Below are 20919 nucleotides of genomic sequence, written 5' to 3'. Positions count from 1 at the left end.
CTGGCTCACTGCCCCCCAAAATAGACCCAGCTGAGGGGTCCTGTTCTCTGCACCTACAAGCTCTGTGTTAGACCATGTTCCTGTCTTCTAATAAACCTTCTGTTTTACTGGATGGCTGAAAGTCACGTCTGACTGCGGAGTTGGGGTGCAGGACCCTCTGGCTTCCCCAGGACCCCGCCTGGGCGGACTCACTGTGGGAAGCACACGGAGGGGCAGAGGATGCTGAATGCTCCGAGGTCAGACTCAGGAAGGTGGAAGTTGTGTGAGCTGTGTGTCCTGCAGACAGTCTGCTCACAGAAAGGAGACTTCCCCAGAGTCCTGACCGGCTCCGTAGGGAGCAGGTCCAGAGCATCACCCGGGGACTCCATGACACCCTGTGCAACCAGGGCTTTGAGAGAGTGCAGCCCTCTGCCTGAGCGCGGGAACCTCCACAGGGGACCCACCTGCCCAGAACCGCTGTGCCTTGCTTTGACCTTCCTAACCCCTGCCTAGGGCGGCACTCCCACTGGGCCCAGGTTACACAGCAAGAGAGTTCCAGCTGGTCACGACCAGAGAGCAGCCCCCAGGTAAGGCTGGCCCAACTGAGAGTGGCCTCCTGTCGGGATGTGTACAGGCATCCCCTCTGCCTGAGCGCTGGATCCCACACAGAACTGGGCCCTCCCTGTCGCTATGGGCCCTGCTGCGTGGGGCTGGTAGGCTCTTGCACAGGGAGCAAGCTGGGCAGGGATGTGAGGCAGGCAGGGATGTGAAGCCAGCAGGGCCACTGGGCAGGCTAGTGCCCTGGAACCAGCCAGCTACTGCAGCAAACAGATGCTTTGGGGAGGGGGGATCAGTCTGGGGGAGATGAGCTCCTGGGAACTCACAGGAAGAGGACAGAGGGGAACTTTGTGCCCATCCAGTCTGAGGTGTTTTGCAACCCAGGCCAGGGACCCTCATGGAGCAATTCCAGCCTTGGGCCAAGCCCCCTGTTGGAGCCACAGCACAGTGGAGCCATCCAGGACTGGCCGTGGTGCTGGTTAGATCAGTGCAGGCCCCACCCATGGACACGGCCTGGGACAAAGGCGCCTTGGTGCCATGTGGTTTGTGGCAAGTGCCTTCATCCCAGCCAGGCCAGCTGCCTCACTCCAGGGGCTGCCCTCACCCCCAGCCCTACGTCGAAACCTGGTTGGTTCCGGCTCTCAGTGCTGAGCCTAGCCCAGCTCTTGGATACAGGTGCAGGGGAGAGGCGCCCAGTACAGCCCAGCCTTCAGCCATTCGTTCCGGGGTTAATCTTGTAACAAAGCAGAGCTGCCTTTCCCCTAAGGAAGGGCTTCCCCCAGGGCCCTGTCTGTGCCACCCCTCCCCACCAGCATGCCTGCTCCCCTAGAGCTGCAGTGGGTGCCAGGAGGAGCAAGGCAGTGCCAGTGCCAGCAAGGTGGGGTCTGAGCCTTAGCAACTCCCCAGAGCCCAAACCTGGCAGCATCCCTATGTTCCCGTCCACTCAGCCCACCCTGTGCTGCAGAGACCCTGCTCCCCAGAGGACCACAGGCGCTGGCAGACTCTGCCCGACTCCGTGGCATCAAGTCGGATGCCCTGCAATGTATTGGCTCCCTGGGGGCAGCTTCTCCCTGTTCCAGACCAGCTGGGAGCATTGTTAACATGCTGTTCCTGCCTGCAGAGGATTCACGCAAAGAAGAAATAGACATTCCTTCCAGCGGAGACCTTGGCTCTAGGAAGGCAGGCTGGGAAAGCACAGGAACTTGTCTTTAGGAGGAAGAGCCCATCCAGTGCGTTCCCTGCCCTGAGGGTGTGGAGAGCCAGGTCTCTGGTCCTTCTCCTCCCCAGCAGTTTGGTGACTGCAAAGCACAAGAGAGGGCAATGTTCTCATGGCTGAGCAGGAGCTCCTCAGACACAGGGGTGCTTTCGGATTCCTTTCCTGGAGAATCTGCCCCCGGGTTGGATTTATAAACACAGGGGCCCAGGTCCAGCCAGCCCAGCCCCCTGAGGCTCCATTTCACAGCAGACAAGCAACTGGGGGTTTGTGGCTGGTGTTGTCCACACATCCGTCCACAGCTCATTCTCAGGAGAGAGAAGCCAGTTCCTGCATCCCCTGGGGGAAGGAGAAAGAAAAACTGAGCAAAGTCCCCCAGCTCCGGGAAGTCCATTCCTTGTAGCCTTTCTGAGAGCAGGCCCCAGCGAGAGTTGGCTGTGATCCAAGCCCCTTTAATCCGTCAGTTCCTCTGGGGCTGTGCTTCCACAAGGTCAGATGCAGACCAGCGGTGAGTGGGTTTGGGAAGCGAGCCAAGCCAGCAGCACCATTCAGGAGTGACAAGTGCCCCAGCTCCAAGCTGAGCCTGGGACTCAGGGCAGCAGCTGCCAGAATTGCATGGCGTGGCTAGGTGAGCGCAACCCATGGATCTGCAGAACAAGCCACATCTGATCACACCGCCAGGCACAGGATTAAAGTTCCCAGTGCTTCCATCAGGAAGTTCCACAGCCTCTGGGAGAACAGGCAGCTCCCTCTGGCCAGATGGGCCAGTGCTGAGCTCCTGTTGAACTCTGCCAACTGAAAGGGGGATGGGCAGGCCTGGGGAGGTTCAGGAGGGGGCAAGGAAGGGGTACTGAGCCCAGGGGAGGTTACAGTGAGGCTCTGCATAGAACTCTGATCCACATGTGGTTAGGGGGCTGCTTTGTCTGGCAGCATGAGCTGGCACCAGACAGATGCTTGTACCCATCCCCTTGCCGTCTCGTGGCACCATAATCTGCCCACACCACCCGAGCCGTCTCCCTTATCTGGACAGTGCCAGTGGTCTCACTTCCCTGACACACCTACAATCCTGCCCAGCAAGCTCTGCCTCCTGGAGCAGCGCTGCTGCAGCTCCCCTCTGCCCCCGAGGGCTTCTGGAGTGACCACCAACTCCTCCCCACTTGGCCAGCAAAAGGGACAGTACCTAAGGGGATGGAGAGGGTGAGGCGGCCACATGGGGTGTTGGGCTCCACGAAGCTCAGAGCATCCGTGTTGGCATCAGTGGGAGGACAGCCACAAGCTCTGGCAGTCACTGCGTTCCCTGCAGAGGGGACACAACAATCTGCATGGGTAGTGCAGGGCCAGTCATCCTCCGGGCATACCGTGTAGGGAAAGGAGTGAGGGGCAGCTCCACTGATCAGCCCCTTCCCCACGCACAATCAGGGTCCAGGGCCCAGCTCCTCGTTAATGTTCCCACCCGAGTGACACAGAATAGATTCAAGGCATCCCCCCACCCCACCATGGGCTCCCTGGGAAACTCCTGTTTAGCCGCAAACTTGGAGAAGCAGCTGCTCCATTAACATTTCCTGCTGTTCCACAGCCTGGCCAGGGCCTCAGCCAGCCCTTCAGAGCCCACCCCCACTGGGTTCCTGCCTGGGGAAAGTAAAGCCTAGATGCCATGTCACCTTAGGCACTGGGGCCAATCCCTTCTCCGCTCTGTGCCAGGATCTAGCACGAATCACATTTGTGGCACTCGGGAGAGGAAGCTACTCAGTTCTGCTGAGATCTGTCTTGCTGTGTGCACTACCCGTGGTTACCAGCTTCTCAGCAGGCTCTCTCCACAGCTGCCCCTTGTGCTGGGGAGCCCATGTGCTGCCAGGGGAGCACTCAACCTGCCCAGGGTGCTGTATCCCCAGCCATCTCGCTGGATGAGCATGTGGCAGGTTGGAGTTATAGGGCATTAACAATGCACGAAGGGGCCCAGTGAGCAGAGAGCACTTTCACTGCATGTGGCACCTGCTGGGTCCAGAGCTAAGGGCTGGGGGGAGGGAGGTGCCATGGCCCAGGCTGCAGGGCTCACTCGTCCCTGCCATAAGAAGAGCTGAGGGAACTATAGCTTTGTGCACAAAAAAACTCCTGCTCCCTGTGAATCTGGGCCAGGCCCCTCCCCACCACACACAACCCAGGGCACCTCACTCAGGGCTGAGGAGGCCACCTAAATGTTCAGCGTTGCAATGCCTACATCCCTTATCATAGAATAATCAAATCTCAGGGTTGGAAGGGACCTCAGGAGGTCATCTTGTCCAACTCCCAGCTCAAAGCAGGACCAATCCCCAACTAAATCATCCCAGCCAGGGCTTTGTCAAGCCTGACCTTAAAAACTTCAAAGGAAGGAGATTCCACCACCTCCCCAGGTAACGCATTCCCGTGCTTCACCACCCTCCTAGTGAAAAAGTTTTTCCTAATATCCAACCTAAACCTCCCTCACTGCAACTTGAGACCATTACTCCTTGTTCTGTCATCTGCCACCACTGAGAACAGTCTAGATCCATCCTCTTTGGAACCCCCTTTCAGGTAGTTGAAAGCAGCTATCAAATCCCCCCTCATTCTTCTCTTCTGCAGACTAAAGAACCCCAGTTCCCTCAGCCTCTCCTCATAAGTCATGTGCCCCCTAATCGTTTTGTTTTTTTTTTTTTGCCTTGATGGCTCTAGCCTTGCTTCTGTTAACTGACAGCAGCATTCTGCTCTTATCCTGCAATGGACCAGCCGCTACAGGGGCAGGAGGCCCCCTGCCAGCATGCTATACACCCCTTCACTACCCCTCCCCTACTGTGTGTCCTGCCAAGGACTGGAGCCACTTACCACTGCATCTCCCATTCAGGGCCCCCAGCACCCAGGAAATTGCCCTCAAAGGAAGGGCAGCTAGTTCCTCAGGCACCAAGCTGCATGCTGGGGCCCTGCACCACGAGCTCCTGACAAGCTCTCCCTGTGCCCTGGCAGCTCCCTGCCATGAAGGCTGTCCCCAAAGATGCAGGGCGGGACCGTGTCCCTATGTAGATATGTGCACATGCATACACACATGCACCCCAACATGTGGACATGCACACACACTCACATGCACACACACTTGCATGCCCATACATACGCACACACAATACCAGCAGAGGCACTCCCACCCAAACTGGACCTCACTCCACACAGCTAGAGGCAAGGGCAGGAATACAACCAGCACTGGCCTATCCTAACCCAGGGCCCATGGTGCACCCCACAAGGCTGCAAAAGTCAGTCTGCAATCTCCTCATCTTTACTATGCAGGAGCAGCCTGTAGAGACTACTTGTCCCAGCATACAGTGCTGTCAGTTCCCTTGAAATGAAGAATTGCATGCTGGGACATGTAGTCTCCTGAGCCGTCCCCTTCAGGCAGAGACAGTCTACTCCAGCACACCAGTGAGACAAGGTGATACCTTTTACTGGACCAACACCTGTTGGGGAGAGAGACAAGTTTTCAAGGCACACAGAGCTCTTCTGAAAACCAAAAGCAGCTGGTGGGCTCCTGGCCCACTGCCCAGTGCAGCTCCCCACCCCTGCTGGGAACATTCATGGGACTCCCCAAACACAGGGCACTGCCTGCTGGGAGTAAGACTGTCAACTTTCCATTTTTTCAAAAGCGAATACTACAGGCCCCCATGTCACACCTCCTCCCCTGGGATTCACCTGCCACCTGCAGATGCGGAGCCTGCCTGCCTGCCCAACCAGGACATAGTGAAGTGGGGGAGTGTCTGTCCATGGAACGAGGGGCCAGAGAGAGCTGGGGCCCTGGGAGGTGGAATGGGCCATCACAGGTAGCAAGTCCAGCTGCTGGACACCTTGGGTGCCAACCCCGCTCCCCAAGCAACATGCATTGTCAGGATCCCTCCTCCTCCAGCAGTAGTTGCTGCTCTTCCTGCCCTCCTTGTGGCAGAGGCTGATCGCAGCACTGCTGCCTGGACACTGCACAGATCCCCTTTCGACTGGACTTTCTGGTCAAAAGCCTGGCAACCCTAGCTGGGAGAGCAGTGCTGAGCCCAGCCCCCCTTGCGGTGCATTCCAGGAGTGGGATGCTGCGCAGTGCTTGTGGCCTCGCCATACATACCCATGAAGCCCCTGCTGCACCGGGCTGGGGCAGGGGGTTAGGGTGCAGGCTGGGGTGCAGGCTCTGGGCTGGGGCTTAGGGGTTTGGAGTGTGAGAGGGGGCTCCAGGCTGAGCCTGGGGCAGGGGGTTGGGGTTCAGGAGGAGGTGCAGAATGCAGGCTCTGGGAGGGAGTTTAGGGCGGGAGGGAGCTCAGGGCTGGGGCAGGCAGTTGGGGCATGGGAGGGGATTTGGGGTGCGGACTCTCGGAGGGAGTCTGGTACGGGAGGGCGCTGGGGCAGGGGGTGAGGGGTGTGAGCTCCAACTGGACAGTGCTTACCTCGCGCGGCTCCTGGAAGCAATGGCATGTCTGGCTCCTAGGCTCAGGGGCGGCCAGGTGACTCTTCGGTTCCCCGAAGCTGCAGAGTCGGCGCTGGGGGAGGGAGCAGTGCGTGGAGACCCCATCGCCATGCCTCTGCCTAGGAGCTGCTGCAAGACATGCCAGGAGTGGCGCGGATCCAGGGCAGGTAGGGAGCCTGCCTTAGCCCCGCTGCACCGCCAGGCTGTTAGCAGCCTAAAATCTCCCAGATTGGCTTCAGTAGCCTCTGGGAGATCAAGCCTGATTCTGGGAGACTCCCAGCAAAATCAGGAGGGTTGGCAACCCTACCAGGGACACTGGGCTCATGGGCTGGAAGCGAGGCGGTGCTTCACACCAGGGCGCATGGAGGGAGGGCAGGACTGCTGGGCAGCAGGCCAAGTGGGTGAGAGGCAACGTAGACAGCAGGGTGGGAGGTAGGCAAGACAGCAGCGAGTGCTTGTGGGTGAAGCTGGCTGGGAGAGTGGCACTGGGATAATGGGAGGAAAACCAATGGCAGGCAGGTAGGGTGGCTCAATACTGTCCCCTCCTGTCCTTGACCCATCCTGGGACGGAGTCCAGGAAAGAAAGCTCCATCTCTGGCCATCACTCCTGGCAGAGGCACAGTTCAGAGCAAGCAATGTAAACAGGTAGGAGGGCTGGGTGGGGCTAGACCCAGGAAGCAGCTGTTAGCAGTGCACCCGCACCCTGGGACTCCCTGTTCTGCCAGTGTAAACAGATCTCCCAGCAGCTAGTCGCTGCCATTTGTGTGCTCGGCTGCTGCAGAGGCAAGACTGGGCAGCTACTAATCGGCACTCTCAGAAGCACAGAGCGTTGACAAGAACCCAGCCCCACAAATCTGGATCCAAGCGTGCTGCATCCAGCTGGCGGGTCACAGGGTAGAGCTGGGAACAAGCAGTTACCCAGAATGCCAGTTCCAGGGGTGACTGGCAGGCATTTCCTGCTCTGAGCAGCAGTCATGCCACCCAGCTCCTCCTAGGGACAGGCTTGGGTTGTGCCTATATATAGCCAATGGCTGCTTGTTAGCGGCTCTGCTCTCTTAATTGGATTAGCCAGCTGCGATGCGATGGCTGATGTGCTTTCCCTGCGCACAATCTCCAGCTTCTGGAAGCAGCAGCTACTACCAGAGGGAGCTGGGCTGGGCTGGGGAGGGGAGACCAGGCCAGGCCAGGCCTGGCCTCACCAGTGCATTAATATTTCAGCAGGGAGGATGGGTGCAGGATTTTGTCTCTCCGGAGCTGTTCCCTAGCAACTGGTCCCTTGGCCCGCAGAGGGAGCCAAGCAGGTCCTACAGGTAGGTCAATTCTATGGCCCAAGCAGTGGCAGGTGCAAGGCAGTGCCTAGATGGTGCAATGAACTGGCTCCCACTCCCCGTTCTGTCCTCCAGCTCCCCCAGCGTGGGGCTAGGTCCCTGCTTCTAGCTGGGCCAGGCAACACTCTGAGCAAGCCTGGGAGCCCCTAGGGACAGGCCTTGCCCTAGATCTCCCAGCAGCTAATTGCTGCCATTTGCACGCACAGCTCAGCTCGGCAGATGGCATTTCGGGCCCTACTCTGAGCAGCAGACTGTTGGTAACTGGGCACGGTAAGTGCCCCTGCTGGAATGCCTGTGGGGCAGGGCTGGAGAAAAGGCAAGCAGGCTCCTTGGTCGCCTCGTGCAGTTCCTGCCCCCTGACCTTTACAACAGGAGCAGCCAGTGGAGTAGCTAACTCTCTGGAAGGGGCCAGGGAGAGGGAGCAGGCAGCCCGGGGTCCCAGCAGGGCTGCAGTCTTTTCCTGCGCTATGTGCAGACACAGCCAGTTGGGCTCTGGTGGGGGAGCCTCCTTCCTCTCTGAGACATGTGCCCCATGGCCAGCTGAAAGCTCTGCTCTAGATTAGCCCTGCAACACTGGGGCCTGGGCCCAAAACAGGAATCCCTGGGGTAGGCAGCAGGGCAACCTGGCCCTGTCTAGCTTCCCAAAGTGGGTGAGCTTCCATCACTGACATGGGGGTTTCCCCCAGGGAGCCTCACCAGGGCAACCCAGCTGCTGAGCTCCTAGGTGCCCAGCTCCTGCACAGCTCTTGTCTGCACTGCCCCTCTGCAGCAGGATGGGGCGCTGGGCCAGCTGAGCTGCGGTACCCAGTTTTGTGGAGGGAAGGTCGCTGGCCCAATAGCCCTTGCCCCCCAGCACGCCCTCTGAGCAGCTCACTCGCCCGGTCTTCCCCAGGCCTCCCACCTCTCCCCAAGGGGGGCAACTCCCCAGTAGGACAATGCTCTCTGGGTCTAGCTTACCTGCCCCCCAGAGCACGCAGCCCCTGGAACGGGGATGGGCTCTCGGAGCCGGGAGGAAGCTGCCAGCCATTGTCCACTCCCAATGTCCTTCCCCTTCAGGCTGTGGGGCTCTCTGAGAACAAGGGGGGTCAGAGAAACAGGCCCAGCCACAGTGCTCAGATCTGGCCTCGGCAGGCAGCCCTGACCCCACCCTGCCCTGCCCCTCAGCAGGTAGGCTCAACCCCCCCACCCCTCAGCAGGTAGGCTCTGTCCCGCCTCCCTGCCCCTCAGCAGGAAACCCTGCTCCCCGAACCCTGCCCTTCAGTGCAGCCCTGTCCCCCTCCCACCCTGCCCCTCAGTGCAGCCCCTGGGCAGCCAGCCCCATTCCCAGCAGTCACCTGCTCTTGTTGCTGTTTGATTTCAGCCCGTGAATCACCCGTGTCTCCCCAGGAGTCTCTGCCCAGGGGCCAGCAGGGCTAGTTGCTCCCCACCCCCCTGAGGTCACGCTGCTCCCATGTGGGTGTCAGTGGGCAATTGCCGTGTCCCTCTCGTCCCCATGCGCACTCCACAGTGGGACTCAGGTGCCCATGGCCCGTGCCCTGTGGTGGCTGGGGAGCGAGGCGGGTGCTGTAGCACCTGCAGGAGAACTCTCCCAGTAGAGTTAGTGACAGACCCCCTCCCTCAGCACTTAGCCCAACTGCTGCAATGGGGCTGCTCAGAGGGAAGGCACCGTCCAGCTCAGCATGCCTGAGTGAACAGCCAGTGCACAGGTTGGGCATGGGGCAGCCCTGTGTGCCCCCTCCCTATGCCAGCCTGCACCGAGCTCTGCCTCCAGGACCCCGCTGCAGAGATGGAGCAGGGCAGGGGTGGGCTCTGATTTTGGCTGCCCCAATTCATTGTTCCCCAGCATGCAGTGGAGTCGCTGCCAACCACTGCAGGGTAAATCTCCTCCCATGTGTCATGCGACCCCCATGGTATACACTCCCTCCCTCCATCCCACGCAAACCGCACACTCTACAAGCCCCGTCTGCCTCTCCTGGATCCCCAGCCCCTATGGCTCAGGATTCCCCCAAGCCCCTGCCTCAGTCCCTGCAATCCCCAGCTTTGCCTCCCAACATACCTTCCACTTCTCTCAGCCTGAGGTCTCCCCAGTACTGTCCCCATGCTCCCCTCTCCTGGAGCCTCTCTCCCCGTCTCCCTCTGTCCTAAGGTCTCCCTGAGCCTGCACCTGCATTTCCACGGCCCCTTGCCTCCCAGAACTACCCCCCAATAAAGATTCTTCCTCTCACCACGCAGCTCCCAGGATTCCTGGCCCCCCCCTCCATACTACCTAAGGAGGGGCAAGTGAGCAGCTGGTGGTACTGGGTGGGAAGCTGGTGGTTGTGACCCCTCCCCAGCCCCCCTGCTCTCAAACCTGCTAAGCCAGGAGCCACTCTGCACTGTAGCCTCTAGCCTGCCCAGCAGGGAGCAGAGCAGCCCAGCTGAGCCCAGCCCTGGAACAGCTGGTTGAGGGCGAAGGATGGCTGGGCCCTCTACTGGAGCCCCTCCTCAGTGGGGTAGGTAGACAGATCCAGCCAGCCACAGAGGACGGGGTGCACAGCTTGAGGGGGAATTATTTAGGCCCTGATCCTGGAAGCTGAGCTATATGGCGCTCGCTCGCAATCAGGTCTGCCTGCAGGATCGAGGCCTCTGGTATTCTGCTCAGTGTCCACCAACTTTATGCAGAAGCCCGTGGTGGGGTGAGATGAGACCTGGGGAAAGCTGGGCTGGGGAATTTCTGGGCAATTTGCAAGCTTCTCGGGAAATATCTGACAGCATTTGTAAAGGACATTTCCAAGCTAAGGCTAGAGCGAGTGCAGAGTTCAGGCTGTAGATGGTGCTTCGGTGGCGTGAGGGCTCCGAGCCTGGGGTCCCTCTCTCAAACAGCTGGCCAGGTGCACCTCCCATGAGCAATAGGTGGTATCCAGGCGGGCAAACAGGGCAATGCAGCTCTGCACCAGCACCAGCCCAGGTGTGCACACAATGTGGGGCAGATTTCAGAGGTCTCCGTGAGGCTGCAGTCCCCTGCTGTCAACAGCAGTGGGATGAGGCCAGTGTCTGGGTCAGGACAGAAGCCCAGCCCCTCCCGCTGGTTCCGATCTCCCCTGGCTCCTCCCGCAGCCATCCTTGCCAGCAGCACCCTCCACGCCTCGCAGCAGTTCCCTCCCTCTGCCCGGCCCAAGGGAGGGTGCAGGCTGCGAGGATGGAGAGAGCAAGGGAGGCCCCCGCCAATCGCGCTGTACTACTCATAACGGAAGGGAAATGGCGAGCAGCCCAGAGAGTTGTGGCCATGAGGGCTGAGCCCCCCAAGTTTCCCCACAAATGGCAAAGGTGTTAGGCATGTAGCCAGGGGCACTGCCCAGGAGCCCCAGGAAGGGTGGGGAGCAGGAAATGACCACAGTGCTGAGGAAGTGACCTGTGCGCTGCCTCCTTGTGGCCTGGGCTCACACCAGGGCTTCTGTTCAGGGAGCTGCTAGTGACCCCCCCTTTCCCGGCACCCTTTGGCTGATTGCAGCCTCCCCCTGGGCCAGCCCACACCCTGCTGAGGCAATCCAGGCATCCAGAATCAGCTGCCAGCTTCGTCCTGGGCAACTCTTCCTCATCCCACCCTGCAGGGGGACAAACGGAGAGTGGGAGCGGATACGGCAGATCCCTGCGAGCCTCCCCAGAGGGAGGCGACTCCCTCGATGTTGCTGGTCTTTGGACTCATTCCCAATGCCAGCAGTTCTCTAATCTCCTTGGCCCAGAGCACATGGGCTAGTGCACCCACAGCGTTCCCTGCAGGGTATGGGGAGGCCAGGCTAGAGCACCCCCCAGGGTGAAGGGAGACAAGGCTCTAACACCTTGCAGGCCATGGCTGTTTCTGAGTCATGCTAATTTTACAGTTGTTTCACTGCGTAACTGCCCAACTCCCAGACTATTCCATACTCTCGCTGTCTAGTACCCCAGGGCAGCTGCTCTCCAGTGGCAGAGCAAACCATGAGCACTGCCCTACGGGACTGTGATCCGAGGAGTCTCTTCTTGCCTGGATATTACTGACGCCTTTCGAGAGGCACACATGTTAAGGCCTGAAGAGATCATTAGATCAGCTAGTGTCTGACAGGCCAGACAGCGCCACCCATCATCCCTGTGTTGAGCCCTTGACATCTACCGTTTGAGATCTGTCAGTTTGCCTGTTCATCCCCATTTAACCTGGGCTTTGCTGACATTGTAGAATGGTGCTAATTCTTCATCCTGAATGCCATGTAGTCAGAAGTGCTGGAACTAAGGGTGCTGGGGGTGCTGCTGCACCTCCTGGCGTTAAGTGGTTTCCATCATATACAGGGTTTCCAGTTTGGTTCTCTCAGCACCCCCACTATATGCATTGTTCCAGCACCCCACCTGGAGTACCAAATGCTGTACAAGAGTCCGAGTCTATTGCATCTCTGCATCATCTTTATCAGACAAAGCTGTAATCGCATCACAAATGCACTCAGGTTTGATTTAGAAGGCCCATTTTCCATAAAACCTCATTGACTGGCATTAATTCTATCCCCAATCTTTAATTTTTTATTGCCTGACTCCCATCGCAGCTTTTCCATTATTTAGCCTGAGACTGATGTCCAACTAACTGGCTATCCCACTTCCCCTTGCCAGCATGAGAAAGCTCCTCAGACCTCAGCCAGCTCTTTAGGAGTGTGGGGTGCAAATTATCCAGCCCCGCTGATTCAAAACTGTTATTAGCTGGGAGATGCTGGTTAGCACCTTCCTTAGTTACTGCTGGGCTGGGACGTAGTTCATCAGCCTCATGGACATGAGTACATCACCCTGGCTCTTTCCACTGACATAGTCACACAAGGGATTATGGATCACTGCTACACACAGCCATTTCCTGTGCATCCTAGGCAGGGGTCAATAGGCAGACATGGGCCAAATCTGGATCACCAGATGCTTTTGAATAGACCCTGATATCTTTTTCTTTATTGTTATTACAGTTACTGTTATTGTTTTTGTATTATTGTCTCTGGAGTGTGGACTTTGACTATACCTTGACCAAGACATTTGGACCCTGACAAAAAATAATTGACTACCCCTGGTCCCAGGATGGAGTCCTGAGCCAGAGGAGAGGCCTGGAGTGCTGAGGGTGCAGGGATCTCCCAAGATCTCCCCACCCATGCAGAAGGACAAGGAAGTCCTGCCCAACTTATAAGACCTGCAAGAGGAGAGCTGCAGGGCTCGGAGAATGACTCTTCGCAGCTCCACAGGCTCCAAAGGCAGTGAACAAGGGTCGTGGCCTGCAATGTGCAGGAGGTCAGACTAGATGATCCCAACAGTCCCTTCTGGCTTCAGTCTACAAGTTCCTGAGCAGGTCTCCCTTGAACTGTATCATCCAAACTAGCTGGGCACAATGGCTCCTTCTGGTTTATATCCAGGCAGTCTAGCTGGGTCCGTGGACTTGTGGTAAGTCAGTGGAAGACTTGGTGCCAGGTTTACAGAGGTATTTAGGCACCTAAAAATGCAGAGGCATCTAGTGGGATTTACTGAAGCACCTAAGGGAGTTGCTCAGCCTGATCAAGTGTGTTTGCAAATCCCACTAGGCTCCTCGCTGCATCTTTAGGCACCTTAGTGCCTTTGGCCTGTGGTGCAGGGATGGATCAGAGACTGGTGAGGGGTGGGTGACCATGGAGCATAGGAGTGAGTGAATGTGACCAGAATGAGTGTGGCTGTGCAGGGAATGAACGGGCATGGCCTGGAGCTGTCACCCTGCAGAACTACTAACCCCCAGAAGGAGGCATTAATATGTTAGGAGGAGGAGTAGTAAAGAAACTCTCCTGCTTTGGCAATGATCTCCTGCCCCCTAGCACTGCCCCAGCCTCTTCTGGGGAGAGGACAGGGCTCCACATTCATCTCTGCTTGCCAGGCAGAGGCTCTGAAGAGTATAACTGATGATCAATTCTGTCTCTCCCCCGGCAGGGGTCATCTGAACCACTGAATGGGTGTCCATCAGAGACCTGCCCCTAAAATGCCAGCCAGCCCCCTTGATACAGGGCCAGGGAAAAGAGCCAACTCAAAGGCTCCAGCACATCAGCTGTCCTGAACGCCACCAAGTGGCCACCCACCAGCTTCAGACACCACACACCCAGCATGTTTGGGCATGGAACAGCTGGCCCTGGCCACGGAGCCTCCCAAATCAGTGTCCTTCACAGGTGCTAAGATGAGCAAAGCCTTCCTGAGCCATCTCTGGCTGCAAAACACTGGACACTTAGCAAAGAAACCAGGCAACCCAGTAACACACCTCCAACCTCCAGTGTACTCCCTGTGCTCTCAGGTGCCACAAATAGATGGGAGCCGGACAGAGTCTTGAGCTCAGACTGTTCGTCTCCAGCTACAGTGCTAATGACACAACACTGTAGACGGGGAACAGTGGCCTCCAGCTGTGACACCACATCCACACCAGTTCTGGCTGTAAAAATACATGCCAGTTGATGTCTGTAGTTGAAACTGAACTGAGAAAATTCAGCTACCCAGGAGGAACCTAAGGACCAATAGTCAGACCTGTCGGCTCTAAATGATAAAGCCCCAGTTGGTCACTGTGTATAATAGAGACATGGGAGTCCTACAGAAGCAGCCTCCTGGAGAGACGTATTCTGAAGAGCTCTCAGCCTCCCTGGAAAATCACCACACCATTCTTCTAACCTCTGTGATCACGAGCAACATGGAGAGGGAGAGAACATGTGGGTCATCGCACACATTTCTGGGACTGGCTCAGATCCAAAAGTTCTGCTTTCACCTACATAATAGCTTTAAATAGACAGATCCCAAACCCAACCAACAGTATTCCTGGAAAATACCCCTCATGCCTTTCAAACCAGTGCAAAACACTGTAGCCAGCTGCACAATACCTGCTAGGAACTGTGCCTCCCTGCTGGAGCTCACAGCACGGAGCAGAGCTTGTCCATGCAGGATGGAGCTTTCTTGGGGGCTGGAAGAAACTCCCACATGAACCAACCATCTCAAACCTCCCCACCTCCCACTCCAAGGGACTTGGACCAGCCACCACCAACAGAAACATGGAGCAGCCTGAACATATTTATAAAATCAGCAACAACAAACCCTACCAAAACACTGCACTGCACACACAATGCCCCGGGAGAGAGGAGGAGTGAGAACGGCCCACGTGACAGATGTGCAGGTACGTCACTTCACGCACACCTGGAACTTGCTTAGGCAGTACAATGACGATGATGGGATAAGAACCTGGATATTGTAGAATAGAACTGGAGTCCTCTAAATAAGATGTGGCCAGATAAGATACAAGAGGTAGCAGACCCGGCGCATAGACCAGTCCAAGTGGGATGTTCCTAGGAATGCACAGAGACCTAACGCTCACATCATGTCATAAAACATGAAACGAAAACCCAGCCACACACCCTGCCCCCACATTAAACGCTTCTTACGCCAGCACCACACAGCGAGCACAGCTTTCCAGGGAAATGTGACATGGCCACAGCAAAGGGCTGCCAATGCCTGCTGCTGCATGAGAGGCCATGCCCTGTGGCGCTAGCCAGGTCGCACCTGCTGGCTGTTTGGAAATTGATTGATGGCACCAAGAACCGGCTTGACTTTGGCTCCATGCTGGACCCTGGGGCAGCTTTTATCATGGGGTGCTGAAAGCCATGGCCCAAAGCTGTAAACCCTGGGCAGGATGGATGCCAGGCAGGCGATTCCCATTATTACTTCATGCTGGGGGTGCTGCTGCATCCCTAGTTCCACTGGCCCCCTCTTTCCCTCCCTCCTCCCCGGGGTTGTTCCTGGCTGCATGGAAGTCCCTGTTACATGCTCACCTATATCTGTGCAGGTATATTCTGGGTGCCACCCTACCGAAGTGCTGACTCAGCTGTGGCCCTTCCTGCCCCTCTTCTTACCAAAAACAAAGATGCTAGAGCTAGAGGGTGACACACTTTGGGGCTTTGGCAGCCAAACACATAGCTCCCCCCAGGGGCTCCTTGCATTCCCCTTATTCCCCCCTGTAAACTCCCTGGGTGCCAGCCTCCCATCCCCCCCTATTTCAGATACTCCCTGCAAACTCCCCCCTGCCAGGACCTCTGTGTGCCCCCTTTCCCTCTTTTTCCTGATTCCAGGGCCTCTGTGTGCCCCCATTCCCCCTTCCCCTCATGCCAGGATCTCTGGTCTCCTTCCTGCTGGAACCTCCTTATCCTGATGACACCACCTCAGCAAAACCTGAGTGATGAGTGGACGCTGGCGTGCTGTGTTCTGGGCTGTGTGGTGAGCGCAGCCCTCCAGGGCCAGCATACGTGCTCCTCGCTCTTCCATTGCACATTCTCTCCTGGGGCCAGGGGGCTTCACAGGATGGCAAAGCTGGGGCTTCTCAACCTCCATTTGCCTTATAAGGCAGCCTGAGGCTTGCTAGGCCACCAGGAGCCTATACTGGTCCCTGGCCTGGGCGTCCTGAGACATGCAGCTCCTGGCAGGAGCCTGGGGAGTGAACCGCTGGGACGTGCACCTCTGTGTTCAGCGTGGGCGGACTGGTGATCAGGGAGAAGGCTGCATGGCTGCCACTGGCTTCATGGCAGTGGCGCGGCTGCAGCCTCATGGCAAAGAGAAGATGGGCGGGGTGTCTGTGACCCTCAGGAAGGGAGACTGGAGTTCAGGTTCCCCAACAAAGGACACCATGGGGAGAGAGGGGGAATCTGAAGGGGGGAGCGGCAGGGGTGCTCACTGGAGGTGGGGGCAGTGTAGCTCCCTTTCATGGTGGCTGGTGCAAGCCCAGGACAAAGAGACAGCCATCCCTCAGCGCCTCCCACAGGACCCCTCCCCAGGGCTGGGTACCAGGGCCTGGGTGGGCGGGAGCCAGCAGCCATGGCTACAGGGGAATGGACCAATCAGCTGCCAGGGAGGGGAGGGATCTATTGGTAATGCATCCGATGAAGTGAGCTGTAGCTCACGAAAGCTTATGCTCTAATAAATTTGTTAGTCTCTAAGGTGCCACAAGTACTCCTTTTCTTTTTGCGAATACAGACTAACACGGCTGCTACTCTCAGACCAATTGGGGCTCTTTCTGAGCTGCAGGGTCTGCTCTGCAAAATTCCCAGACATTGCCTGGTATTTGAAAAATCCGCCCGGACAGAGGACAGAGACTCAAAAAAGAGGCAATGTCCGGGGGAAGCGGGACATATGGTAACGTTACCCTACAAGCCACCTGGCAAAGGATTCACTGGTCTGTAACAGCAATTCCCATCAGGCCTGACAAACTCGCTACTCCTAACACACTGCTTCCATTGTATTCTTCCACAAAGGACCCCATGAGGTGCCTAATAAAAGTTTGTATTGTACTGAGCCCCAATGGGTGCAAGATGTATGTGCTCATGAAATGTAAGGAGTTCTGTACAGTGACTGAAAATATGTCTGAGTCTGTGACTCAGGCAGGCTGCACAAACAGGTTTTGCCAGACAAAGGGATGTAGATTCACCGGTCTACCTAGGTTCATATGTAAATTAAGCAATATAAGCTACACAATGGCAGCCCATTTTGCATATAGTGTCAACAGGAGTATGTGAAGACACCTTGGAGCCAGGAAAGGAGCACAGGGCTCATCCTGACTCAGGCCAAAAACAAGGGACTTTGGGGGTACAAGGAAGGCCCATGGACATCTTTAACCTGCACTTGAGGAGGTAATTGGGCAGTGTGACTGCATTCATAAAACAGGATCCCAGCATGTCCTATGTAAGTACCTGCATAGGGAACAACTATTTACTAATGGGCTCTTCAATCTAGTAGAGAAATCCAGTCCAATGGCTGGAAGTAGAAGCTAGACAAATTTATTTATTTATAACGGTGAAAGTAATTACCCATTGGAACTATTTACTAAGGGTTGTGGTGGATTCTCTAACGTTGACAATTTTTAAATCAAGACTGGATGGTTTTCTAAAAGCTCTGCTCTAGGAATTCTTTTGGGGCAGTTTTCTAGCCTGTATTATACAGGAAGTCAGACTAGAGAATCGCTGTTACACACTGTACTTCAAAGCAACACCCTGGAACCCCCATATTCACCACTGTGATATAATAATGATGTGTTTTGTACAAAGTATGCCTTGTTAGGTGTCATTTTAAGTCGTGATCTGCTGAATATTAGCATCCTGTTGAATTGTGTGTACTGTTATTGTATGTGAAGTTATGAAGTGTTGCTATGTGTGTTACTGAAATATGTTGTGCAGTTGTGCAGTTGGGAACACCCACAGCCAGCCTTTCAATTGCAACAAAGGAGGGCCCAGACAGCATTAATGGCCCATCAAGAAAACAATTCCCTATCCCAGAGGCTCTTTAGAGAAGGCATCTATGCCTATGGAGATGGCTTGACCAGTGTGGACTGACTGACCCCCCATGTCACAGCAAGGAGCTTTCTAACAGCTGGAAGAAGGTATAAAAAGGGAGACAGTGACCTCATCACTTGGCCTTCTGCTCCCCCCCCCCCAATCTCAACACCTGGAAGCATGTCTGGAAGACAAAGACTTTGAACTGGGGAAGTTTGGTACCAGGTGGGAAGGTAGTCCCAGCCCGTGTATTGAGGAATTATAACCTGCTTGTACCATCTAACAGGGTGAGACAGACTGCAAATTTACTTTTATTTCTTAAGTAACCAACTCTGAGCTCTGTGCCGGCTATTTATCATCACTTCAAATCTTTTTATAGTTACTAAATCTGTTTTATATTTAACCTAAAACAGTGTATTTTGATTGAAGTGCTTGGGGAAATTTCAGCTCAGATTACAAAGGCTGGTGCATGTCCACTTTCCTTGGACAAAGTGGCAAACTAGGTAATGAGCTTACACTGGCCAGGCTTCTGACCAGGGCAAGAAGGTAGAGTTCTAGGGTGCGAGACTGGGGAGTTGGGGGGAAGTTGACTGAAGCCTCCTTATTGGTTCATGAGTGGCTGGGAGCTCATTCATGGAACTCAGTTGGGTGTGTCCCTGCCTGTGGATGTCTGTGTAAGTGCAATACCTGCCAGAAGTTTGTAGCTTGAGGTCAGTATCACAGTGTGAGAGGGAGGTTTGGAGGTCCCACATTCCAGGTGGGGCCTCTGTCAGAACTACAATATTTCCTTCTGGCCTAGGAATCTATGAACCACTGCAAGGAAGCTGAGGGTGTGATAAGAATGCTCGTAGACAGATAGCTTGTTAAGTTTAGATTCTAAGAAGTGTGTTATACTTTGGTTTTATACATGACCACTTGTTATCCCTACTCACTTTCTCTTAATCTTTGATAACAAACTTATGTTTGTTTCACTATAAATGTATCTCAGAGCTGTGATGTTATGAAGGACCTGCTCCTGATTTGTACCAGTCACACTGTGTGAATATTGTTCCTTGGGGACAGCAAAGTTGGTAATTTCTGTGACGTTCCATGGCCAGGGGCTGGATAATAAAGGAGGACTCTTTCAGCGGGGTTCAGGGGCTGAAGTACACCTATTGTTAACCTGCCAGGCAAAGGGAGGGCTGGCAGAGCCCTGAGGGGATTGTTTGGGTGGCTAACAGACTGGTTGGGTCAGGGAGCTGACACCCAATTTAGAACCAGCAAATCTCTATCTTGCTGAGGTGGGGGAGGCACCAAATAGATCCTCAGTCCTGAGCACCCCAAGAAACTGTCACAGTGTCCTTCATATCACACTCATTGCAGAGACGTCTTTTTCTGGGGGCCTCATCTGTAGACGTTGCATTCTCCTGCATGTGATGTCTCTTTGGAGTCATAAGAACATAAGAATGGCCCTACTGGGTCAGACCAAAGGTCCATCTAGCCCAGTATCCTGTCTTCCAACAGTGGCCAGTGCCAGGTGCCCCAGAGGAAATGAACAGAACAGGTTATCATCAAGTGATTCTCCCCTGTTGCTCATTCCCAGGTTCTGGCCAACAGAGGCTAGGGACACCATTCCTGCCCATCCTGGCTAATAGCCATTGATGGACCTATCCTCCATGAATGTATCTAGTTCTTTTTTGAACCCTGTTATGGTCTTGGCCTTCACAGCATCCTCTGGCAAGGAGTTCCACAGGTTGACTGTGCATTGTGTGAAGAAATACATCCTTTTGTTTGTTTTAAACCTGCTGCCTATTCATTTCATTTACTGACCCCTGGTACTTGTGTTATGAGAAGTAGTAAACAACTCTTCCTGATCTATTTTCTCCACACCCATCATGATTTTATAGACCTCAATCATATCTCCCCTTAGCCGTCTCTTTTCCAAGATGAAAAGTCCCAGTCTTCTTAAAGGTTTCAGAGTAGCAGCCGTGTTAGTCTGTATTCGCAAAAAGAAAAGGAGTACTTGTGGCACCTTAGAGACTAACAAATTTATTTGAGCATAAGCTTTCGTGAGCTACAGCGCACTTCATTGGATGCATTCCAGGATTCCATCTGATGAAGTGGGCTGTACCTCACGAAAGCTTATGCTCAAATAAATTTGTTAGTCTCTAAGGTGCCACAAGTCCTCCTTTTCTTTTTGGGAATACAGACTAACATAGCTGCTACTCTGAAACCTGTCATTATGCAAGGCACTGAATTTAGCCGTATAGAGTAAAAAAGGCATCCCATGAAGTGGGCTGTAGCTCACGAAAGCTTATGCTCAAATAAATTTGTTAGCCTCTAAGGTGCCACAAATACTCCTTTTCTTTTTGCGAATACAGACTAACACGGCTGCTACTCTGGAACCTGTCATTATGCAAGGCACTGAATTTAGCCGTATAGAGTAAAAAAGGCATCCGATGAAGTGAGCTGTAGCTCACGAAAGCTTATGCTCAAATAAATTTGTTAGTCTCTAAGGTGCCACAAGTAGTCTTCTTAAAGTCTGGCTCCTTCTCCTGGTTTCTGTCAGTGTCTTAGTGGGCAGGGGCCAGTGGCTGGCTGGGACTGGGACTGAGTAGAGCACTGACAGTAGAGCACTGACATTTCCTCAGGCCGCCAGAGCACCTGCTCCGCCAGCACCTGGTGGTTAATATACAGGAGATAACAGCAATAGTTTACAGTAGTTTATGGTGTAAACCTGCCTCAGCAGTAGCTCCTGCTAAAACAACTAACTCTGATTTCCTTGGGCTTGTTCCCCACTTAATTGAGTTCTACTGTACCCCCAACTGATTAAGATAAAACATAATTTGGCCTCAAGAGTGCCTCTGCCTCTCTTTACTGCTCAGATTCAGCACACCTCTCTGCTGGACTCCTTACACTACCAGCTGGTGGCAGGGAGGGGGAATGGAAGGGCGTCCCAGAGTCTTTACGGCACATCAGGGCCCAGTATTGGAGAAAGGGCTATACACAGCTCACCGCAGCACAGGAGAGGTGTGAAGTGGCAATTCATCTCCATGGAGTGTAAACTGTAAACATATAAACTGACCTCTGAGAGTCGGGTTATTGTGTAATAATTTGAAATACATCCAAAGT

General features: G+C 54.9%; 1 long non-coding RNA gene across 1 annotated transcript; it reads left to right on the top strand.

Annotated features, from left to right (window-relative positions):
• The first annotated feature begins 7243 nt into the window (after positions 1-7243).
• LOC119844254 lies at positions 7244-15577 on the top strand. Its single transcript, XR_005289212.1, has 2 exons — positions 7244-7504; positions 13451-15577. It is a non-coding gene; the product is annotated as an uncharacterized LOC119844254 (long non-coding RNA).
• Positions 15578-20919: the final 5342 nt, after the last annotated feature.

The sequence above is a fragment of the Dermochelys coriacea genome, chromosome 16 (genome assembly GCF_009764565.3).
Source record: "Dermochelys coriacea isolate rDerCor1 chromosome 16, rDerCor1.pri.v4, whole genome shotgun sequence".
In the NCBI taxonomy this organism is placed as follows: domain Eukaryota; kingdom Metazoa; phylum Chordata; order Testudines; family Dermochelyidae; genus Dermochelys; species Dermochelys coriacea.
This window is presented reverse-complemented; position numbering and strand designations above follow the sequence as displayed.